We start from the raw sequence: 10,683 nt of genomic DNA on the forward strand, positions 1-10,683 counted from the left end.
TTCAAAATGGCGGCACCTTCTGGACTGGCAAAAGTCCACAGCTCAGCCTGCCTTTCTCTTCACCTTCTCTGTTTATTCCACAGCCACCAGAGCAGTCCTCCATGCAGTCCCTGGCTAGCAGGGCTGATTTTTAGTTTAATTCTTAAATCCTACCAGCACTTGGGAATCTCCAAGCTGTTTGTGCCATCAGGATCGCTCAGGATTGCTGCCAGACTGCAGCTCCGTATGTCTCCTTTTTTGGTATTTTCACGCAAATTCTTCTGCTAGTTGGGGTTTAGCCCACTTCTATATCCTTCCCTTCAAGGCTCAGGGGTCCAGGATTATCTTCTGTGTCTGTGTTAATTGGTTTCCCTTTTCTTTGTTGAAGAGGGTCTGTGCAGTCTTTCTGCCTAGTCCGCCATCTTGCTGGAACTCTGAAATTTAAATATTTAATAAGAAAATAAATCCATTTGCCTTTTTTGTTTTCATCAATATATTTAACATTTTATGTTGTTGTTATGTCCTGTCAGGTCGGACCCGACTTATAGCAACCCATCCTTGGGTTTCCGAGGCAGTATCACTATGGAAGTAGATTGCCCAACTTTCCTTCCAAGGAGTGACTGGTGGGTTTGAACCGCCAGCCTTCTGGTTAGCAGTCAAGTGCTTTAGGCACTAAGCTACTAGAGCTGATGCTTATAGATGAATGTATAGTATAATAATAGTAAATAGATTCTAAAGTCTGTATTTTTCTCTGCTTACAAAAAGCCCTTTTAAATATAATAATAAAGATCCAAAAAGATTAACTGTCCTGAAACTAGGACATAGATGCACTGAGAAAAATCATAGAACTTAATAATTTTGTCAAAATACTTACTAAGAATCATATTCTGCAAAGGAGTTAGATGGATTGAAATCTCAAATTGATTGCAAGCAGATATTGATGCTAAATGCTGGTAAAAGCCCATCTGGTAAAGCTTCACATGTGTAAAAAGATAAGCTGTGATCTGAAAAGAGATGAAGTGAAAGACAATCAATACTCATTTTTTTGTTGTGGATTTTGAAAGAAATCCAGAAATAATTGTGCATCTGGCACTGAAATCCTCAACTGTTTTTAGGTCACTGAAAAGAATGTCAAATTAAGAATTAATTTGATCAGTTGTCCAGTCAGGGTGATTCAGTACATCTAGTAAGAGGAAATGTAGACCTACTTTGGTATTAGGGAGGGTAGTTCTAAAGGCATCACCATTGCTGAGACTCAGGGCTCTCTGGAGATAAGCAAAGTCATTTTAAATTACTCGACTAGTAACAATGTCAAGAGTCATGAAGGAAAAAAAAAAATGCTTTGTCTATCCAAGGCCTTTCTTTCTCTCATCTTTATAAACAGAGTTTTTCCGAATGGTATGTCAACAGAAATAATTTTGGCTGAAAATGGAGGTAATGAGAGTTGAGATTTGCATTGGATTTTATTAAGAGACTATTTTATGACTATACAGGACAGTGGTCTAACATTCTTGTTTCAGTTTGTCATACTGTGGTGGCTTGCCTGTTGCTGTGATGCTAGAAGCTATGCCACCAGTAATTCAATTACTATCCAGGTCACCTATAAAGGATTCAGAGGAACTTCCAGACTAAAATAGACTAGAAGAAGGACATGATCAGGTCCATGTCTGGAATAAAAGTGACCACTGAAAACCTTATGCAGGTAAGCATTGTCTTATATAGTGCTGGAAAATGAACACTTCTGGTTGAACGGCACTCAAAACACAACTGGAGAAGAGCTACTTCCTCAAGGTAAACACAATTTTAATGATGTGGATGGAGTAAAGCTTTGTGGGCCTTCATTAGCTGATGTGATGTGACACAAAACAAGAAGAAACAGCTGCAGTAATCCATTAATAATCAGAACATAAAATGTATGGTGTATGAATCTAGGAAAATTGGAAGTTGTCAAAAATGAAGTGGTGTTACATTCATCATCAATAACAACATCTTAAAATCTATCCTGAAGAATAATGCTGTCAGTGATAGGATAATACCCATATGTCTACAAGGAAGACCAGTTAATATTACTATTATTCAAATTTACACAACAACCACTGAAGCCACAGATGAAAATTTGAAGATTTCTACCAACTTCAGCATTCTTAAATTGCCCAAACATGCAATCAAGATGTATTGATAATTACTGGTTATTGGAATGCAAAGTTGGAAACAAAGAAGAAGCATTAGTAGTTGGGAAAAATGGCCTTGAGGATAGAAATGATGTTGGAAATCATATGATAGAATTTTGTATCACTAACAATTTATTCATCGGAAATACCTTTTTTAAAAAAATACATATGAACCTCACCATATACAATATTAGGAATTAAATCTTTTACATCATGGAAGGAGATGATAGAAAAGTTCAATATCATCTGTCAAAAGAGGCCAGGGGCTGACTGTGGATCATACCATTAATTGCTTATATATACGTTTAAGTTGAAACTGAAGAAAATTAAAACAAGTCTGTGAGAGACAAAATATGACTTTGAGTATATTTCACCTGAATTTGAGAGCATCTATAGAATAGATTTTATGCTTTGAATGCCAGTGACTAAAGACCAGAAGAGTTGTAGGATGACGTCAAAGACATTGTATATGATGAAAGCCAAAGGTCATTAAAATGATGGGAAAGGAAGAAAAGTCCAAAGTGGAAGTTAAAAGAAATTCCAAAACTTGCCCTTGAAAAAAGAGTAGCTAAAGCAATGAAAAGAACTGAAGGAAAAAATTAAGCCTCAAACACCTTTGGGTTTCTGAAGCACTAGATCTTTATGGAAATAGATGACCCAGTCTTCCTTCCATGGAGTAGTGGATGGGTTTGAACCACCAGCCTTCTGGTTAGCAGTCAAATGCTTTAGGCACTATGCCACCAGAGCTCTTTTGGTACCAAAAGGAATTGGTCGATGTTCAGCTATTTCAGGAGGTAGTATATGATCAAGAATTGATGGCATTGAAGTAAGAATTTCAATCTCCACTGAAGGAATTGGTAAAAAAAAAAAAAAAAACAAGTCTCCAGGGATTGATGGAATAACCCCTGAGATGGTTCAACCAATGGATGCAGCACTGGATGACTCACTTGTGTATGCCAAAGAGACAGCTGGCCAACTGATTGGCAGAGATTCATATTTGAGCACATTCCAAAGAAAAGTGTTCCAACAGAATGTGGAAATTATCAGACCATATCATTAATTTCTTACACAAGTTAAATTTTGCTGAAGATAATTTAGAAATGGTTGCAGCAATGTATCAATATGGAACTGACAGAAATTCAAGCCAGAGTCAGGAGACAGTGTGCAATGGGAAATATCATTGCTGATGTCAGATGGAACTTGGCTGAAAGCAAAGGATACCAGAAAGATGTTTACCTGTGTTTTATGGCTATGCAAATATTTTTGATGGTGTGATTATAACAAATTATAAATAATATTATGAGGAATGAGAATTCCAGATCACTTGATTACACTTGTGAGGAACCTAGACATAAACTATGAGGCAGTTGTTCAAACAGAACAAAAGGATGCTGTGAAGTTTAAAGTCAGGAAAGGTGTAGGTCAGGGTTTTATCCTTTCACCATAGCATTCAATCTATATGTTGAGCAAACCATCTGAGAAGCTAGACTATCTGAAAAACATGGCATCAGGTTTGGAGGAAGACTCGTTATCAACCTACGATATGCAGACAAGCTTGCTTGCTGAAAGTAAAGATTTGCAGCAATTACTGATGTAGATCAAAGACTACAGCTTTCAGTATAGATTGTACCTCAAAATAAAGAAAACAAAAATCCTCACAACTACATCAATATGCAACATCATGATAAATGAAGAAAAGAATGAAGTTGTCAAAGATTTCATTTTACTTGAATTCACAATCAATGCCCATGAAAGCAGCAGTCAAGAAATCAAATGACATTGGAAAAATTTGCTGTGAAATAACCTCTTTAAAATGTTTAAGAGTCACTTTGAAGACTAAGGTGCACCTGATCCAAGCCATGGTATTTTCAATAGCCTTATATGCATATGACAACTGTAAAATTAATATGGAAGATGAAAGAAAAGAATTGATGGATTTGAATTGTGGTATTGGTTAAAAATATTGAATGTACCATGGACTGGAAGAAGAGCAAACAAATCTATCTTGGAGGAAGTATAGCTGGAACACTCTTTAGAAGGGAGAATGTTTAGATTTCATCTGTTGTACTTTGGTCATGTAGTCAGAAGGGACCAATCCTTGGAGAAAAATACCATGGTTGGTAAAGTGGAAAGTCAGTGAAAAATGGAAAGACTCTCAATTAGATGGATTGACACAGTGGCTGTAACCATGGACTCAAGTATTGCAACTATTATGAGCATGGTGCAGGGCCAGGGGATGTTTTATTCTGTTGTTCACAGGGTCAGCATGAGTCATTACTGACTTGATGGCATCTAACAACAAAAACAGGACAGTGCAGGGGTGGGGAGTAAGACAGTGCACTGTCTTTGGAGTCAGATTTATAGGCCTAAATTCTGGCTCCAATACTTGCTATATGTGTGGTCTAGGATGAACCATATAATGTCTTCTATCCTAAAGCCTCAACATTTTCATGTGAAATGTTGTTGTTGTTAAGTGCCATCGAGTCAGCTCTGACTCATAGTGACCCTATGTATGATGGAACAAAACACTGCCTAGTCCTGCACCATCCTCACAATCCTTGCTATGTTTGAGGCCATCATTGCAACCACTGTGTCAATTCATCTCATTGAGGGTCTTTCCTTCCTTCATTTACCCTCTACTTACCAAGCATGATATCCTTTCTCCAGGTACTGGTCCTTTCTGACAACATGACCAAAATATGTGAGACAATATCTGGCCACTTATGTGAGATAAAAGTAACCAAATTATAGGCTTGAGAGGAGGAGGATACACGAGAGAATCCATATGAAGTTCTTCGTGTATAGCAAGTGTTCAAGCAATATTATCGGTTTTGATGTTGTTGCTTATTATTCTCACAGATGCAAGGCAGTCTGCCAGCCTGCATATTTCTCTGCTGCTTTTATTTCCTTACTGACAGAGTTGTCAGATTTAAATTAAAAAATATATATAAAATATACACCATGCAACCTGGTGAGCATATGTTATGTCAGCACACATATGCACAAAATACTAACCTGTGAAAATTATAAGGTACCATGTAATTAAGATAAACTAATACAAATCAGGAAAAGCTGTCACCAGGATTTTCTGTTCTGTTTTATTTACTTTCTTTTGTTTTTGGCAAATTAATTATATTTTCTCCTAAAGCTAGAGTTTAGTTCTTAACTACCATATTTCTGACAGTGTTTGAAGTTTCCTTTTCTTTTTCTTTCTCTTTAAGAATCTGTTTATCAAGTATCAGTTTCGCAAGTATTTATTTGGTTCCTGTCTCTGGTTTGGGGTATAAATTATATCATCTTTTATGAGTTGGATCTGACTCGATGGCAGTGTGTTTGGTGTTTTTGGTTGGTTTTCCATAAAACATCAAGATTGCTGCAAAATGGCACAGCCACTGTGGAAAATAATAGGGTGGCTCCTCTAAAGACTAAAAATAGAAATATCATATGACTCAGAAATTCCAGTGCTACCATTGTACCTAAGGAACTTGAAAGCAGTGACTTCAGTAGGTACATATTTAACCACTTAACACTGACCAATGTTGGTTCCAGCATTATTCACCATAGCCAAAAGAGTTGAAATATAGATGTCCATCAATGGATGAATGGATAAAATATGGCACACACATAAAATGGGATACTCCTCAATTAGAAAGAGAAATGAGGTTTTGATATATGCTACAACGTGGATGGAGTTTGAAGCCATAGTGAGGGAAATAAGTCAATCACAAAAGGACAAATATTATATGACCTCACTAATATAAAAAGGAAAAACAAGCAAATATATAGTGATCAAAGTTTATTAGTGGTTACCAGGGATGGAAGGCAGATAGTGCCTAGGTCATTTGACTGCTAATAAGAAGGCTGGTGGTTCAAACCCACCAGCCACTCCTCAGAAGGAAGATTGGGCAATCTACTTCCGTAGAGATACTGCCTCGGAAACCCTAGAAGGAATCACTATGAGTCTAATTGACTTGTCAGCAGTGAATTTGGTTTTGGATTTTTTAGGGATGGATGGTAGGGTGAAAACAGGGGTTAGTGCTTATGGAGCACTGAGTTTTGATTTCCAATGATGGAGAAATTGCATTGATTAAGAATAATGTTGCAAAGCTGATTAATGTAATTGCTGTCTTAGTTGTACACTTTTTAAAAATTGAATTGGCAAAAGCTGTGTGATATATTTACAAAAAAAAGATTAGCTTCTGAGGTGCTTATGTACATCCAAACATCTTATGGGTGTTTGTTTCTTGGTTTGGGAGTTTAAGATCATGATTTCAAGTGACATCCCAATTAATTGGCTTAGTATTGTGTTTAGTGTTTCTATTATATCATGTGAGTTGCTTAGTGTCTGGAGTCTCAAATGCTTGTAAGTGGCCATCCAAGGTACCACAATTAGTCTTCATTTGCCTGGAGCTACAGAGGAAGAAAGAGAGTCAGGAATAGGAGAAAGAAGCGTGTGGGTAATTGTCTCCACAGACAACTGTCTCCTGTGCATGAGACCAGAACTGGATGGTGGCCAGTTACCATTACTGAATACTTTGATCAAATATTCTATAAAAGAATTCTGATCAAACAAGAGAAAATGCAGAATATAATTACATTCTCCTGAAATCCAGCCTTTAAGGTACAATGGAAGCTAAATGACCTCTGAAATTTGCCCAGAGATATCCTTTAAGCTTTAAACCAAAAATCTCCCTGAAGTCTTCTTAAAACCAAACAATAGTTCAGCTGTTCAGTAAAATATCTGCCTTGTGCTTTTTAAAAAAACTATCTACACAGGATCAAACTGACAACAGCAACTCAAAATATTTGATAGGAAACTTAAGAGATGATGAGTTTATATTAATGGTGGAGAGAGTATTTGGAAATGGTGGGTGAGAATGGTTGCACAAGAATGGAATCAATGTCATTGAACTGTACATGCAAAAATTGTTGAATTGCTGTATTTTCTGCTGTGTATATTCTCAAGAACAATAAAAGATAACAAAGTTTTTTTAAAAAAAATGATTCTTCCTCCAATCCTGATGCCACGTTTTTCTTCATATAGTCCAGCTTCTCAGATTATTTGCTCAGCATATAGATTGAATAAGTGTGGGGAAACGATGCACACGTTTCCTGATTTTAAAGCACAGAGTTTCCCCTTGTTCTGGTTAATCAACTGCCTCTTGGTCTATGTACCAGTTCCTTAAGAGCACAGTTAGGTGTTTTGCAATGTTGAACAAAACTCAAAATCATTAAATAAATAAATAAAAATGGGACCAGTTTTGCTGGTCTGGTAGAGCCTGGTGGAACCACTGAGACTATGTATGGTCCCTACCTGCCCGTCAGGTCTGGAATTGAGCTCACTCCTGTGGCTTCCAGCCAAACAAAAGCCAGACAGACATATGTGCTGAACATTTACATTAGATAGATACACTCCTTGGAGAGATCAATCATGGGAGAATAGAAGGGCTGTGTATGCACAGAGAGACAGCTTAGGGGGCAGGAGTGCATGGAAGGGAAGGACACAGAGAAGAGGTAACTATGGGGAGAAAGTGAGAAGGGAGCTGTTGCATTGTGGGAAATTGCAGTCAATGTCATGAGACAAAGTATATGTGAGCTGCTGTATGGAAAGTGAATTTGCTCTGTAAACATTCACTCAAATCACAATAAAAATTTTTAAAAAAAAGGAGCACTGTTAGGTGTTTTGGAATTCCCATTCTTCACAATGTTTTCCATAATTTTATATGATCCATACAGTTGAATGTTTTTGAATAGTCAATAAAACACAGGTAGACTTCTTTCTGCTATCTTTGCTTTCAGCCAAGAAGCATCTAACATCAGTAATGATACGGCCCAAATCTTTTGAGTTCACCTCAATTTTTGGCAGTTCCCTGTCAATATAGTGCTGAAACCATTTTTAAATTATCTTTAGCAAAATTTTACTTCTATGTGATAATAATGATATTGCTCAATAGTTACTCCAGTCCATTGGATCACCTTTCTTTGGAATAGGCACAAATAATGGCCTGCTCCAGTCACTTGGCCAGGTACCCATGCTGCAAATTTCTAGGCATAAATGATTAAGTACCTCCAGCACTGCACCCATCTCTTGAAACACCTCAGCGAGTCTTCCATTTATTCCTGGAGTCTTGTTTTTCTCCAATGCTTTCAGTGCAACTTGGACTTATTTCTTCAGTGCCATAAGTTCCTGATCACGTGCTACCTCCTGAAACAGCTGAACACTGACCAATTCTTTTTGGTACAGTGACTCTGTGTATTCTTTTCATCTTCTTTGATGCTTCCTGCATCATTAAATATTTTGCCCATAGATAGAATCCTTCAATATTGCAGCCGGGAGCTTGAATTTTTTTCTTCAGTTCTTTCAGTATGAGAAATGCTGAGCATATTTTTCCCTTTTGATTTTCTAATTCCAGGTCAGAAAAAGTGAGGAAGAAAATAGCAAAAGGACTGGATTGCAGAAAGTACTTTCTACTGAAAAAGTCATAAAGAAAGAAACTATAAAGACATTAATAGTAAAATCAATTAAGTTCCTTTATCTTTGACAATTTGTAAAACTATCTGTTGTTGTTGTTGTTGTTATGTGCTGTTGTGTCAGACCCAACTCATAGTGACCCCTCCTTGGGTTTCCGAGGTGGTATCACTATGGAAGTATATTGCCCAACCTTCCTTCCAAGGAGTGGCTGGTGGGTTTGAACCTCCAACCTTCTGGTTATCAGTCAAGTGCCTTAGGTACTATGCCACCAGAGCTCCTGCGAAAGTATCTAGGAATGTGCAAATAAAATGTGAGAACAGTCTGAGCAGTAGTGACTCATCTGGGAAATTTTAGAACAACAGTGATACAGGGATGGCAGCAAGAAAAAGGGCAGATGTAGAAGGTCAGGTGAGATGGAATTGAATTTTCTCATCCATCCCCATGAGCTAGTGTGTATTTTTGTGCTTCATGTGAGTGATTGGACTCAGCTAACTGTGTGGTGCCAATCACTCAGGTTATGTCTTTGAAGTCACAGGAGTTACCCTCATGAATACAATAAAATTTCCAGAAAATTAGAACAGTTTCTAGCACGTACAGAGAAGCAAGGCCCTTGACTTCTTGAATACAAAATCCAGTATGTAAACATTTATCAGTAGTTAAGGAAGAGTTTAGCACATTTTAAAGATTGAGATCACTTAGGAATTCTCTAAATCTATAGGCAGTCCAAGGAGCCCTGGTAGCACAGAAGTCAAGCGCTCATTTACTAACCAAAAGTTCAGCAGTTTGAACCCACCAAGTGTACCTAATGAGAAAGATATGACAGTCTGCTTCTGTAAAGATGTATAGCCTTGGAAACCCTATGAGAGCAGTTCTACTTTGTACTATAGGGTCACTATGTGTTGGAATCTACTCCACAGCAGTAGATTCAATTCAGTTATAGGATGTCCAATAGCTATAAAAAAAAAAAAAAAAACTGAACCAAATCCACTGGCATCGAGTCTGTTCTGACTCATAGTGACCCATACAATTTCCAAGGCTGTACATCTTTCTGGAAGTAGTTTGCCTCTTTTTCCTCCAGCAGGTTAGCTGCTGATTTTGTGGTTAGTACCCAAATGCCTTAACCATTCTGTGCCACCAGGACTTCCAATTGACGTAGTATATGGTATTTTTCCCCATTAAAATTCTTAGTACAGCTCTGAGGTATGCAAGCAATCAATTGATCAGTACTAAAGAAAGAAATTTAGATAAGCTATTTTCATGTATGAGATCCTAAAGTTTAGAAAAATATATTGATAGTATAAAACAGGAAATTGATTTTATCATTAAAATATATTTAGAAATAAGTATTAATGGAGATGATGGATTTTTAAAATTCATTTACTCTGACAATTGCATAAAGTACTAATGACTGCTCATGTATTTACATAGGCACAGTGCCTAAGGCATTTGACTACTAACCAGAAGGCTGGTGGTTCAAACCTACCAGGCACCCCTTGGAAGGAAGGTTGGACAATCTATTTCCATAGTGATATCACCTCAGAAAACCAAGGAAGGGTCACTATGAGTCGGATCCAACTCAACAGCAGGGAGTTTGGTTTGGGTTTAGATACCATTTAGAATAAAAATTCACCTTAGAAAAAGAGTTATAAAATATAAGCAAATTGAAGTTAACAGTAATGCTCTAAATGTTGGAAAGATGGATTTTAGATTTTACAAATATAATCATGTAGATGGGTTTCTTTCATTTGAAAGCCAATTCTGGACGTTCATTAATATTTGAAACTTGAATGCTAATAAAATGCCTAATATTCAAAGAGACACAGTCCAAGGGGGCTGAATGTCATTATTTACAGTGTGATTGTCCTGCAGTCACATTGCCATATTGCATTTAGTATATGACTATAAATCATTTTTCTGTTCCATTTTTTAATATGCTTTATGAAAAATAAGGAAAATCAGACACATTAGTAAAGGAGGTGAAATAAAGCAATCTATTCTCTCAACTCTATGCTTTTAATTATTTGGGAAATAACCTCACTAACTCGTAACTAAATTCCCAAT

The sequence above is a fragment of the Orycteropus afer genome, unplaced genomic scaffold, assembly GCF_000298275.1.
Source record: "Orycteropus afer afer isolate SDZICR_OR568_19922 unplaced genomic scaffold, OryAfe1.0 scaffold00087, whole genome shotgun sequence".
NCBI classification, from domain to species: domain Eukaryota; kingdom Metazoa; phylum Chordata; class Mammalia; order Tubulidentata; family Orycteropodidae; genus Orycteropus; species Orycteropus afer.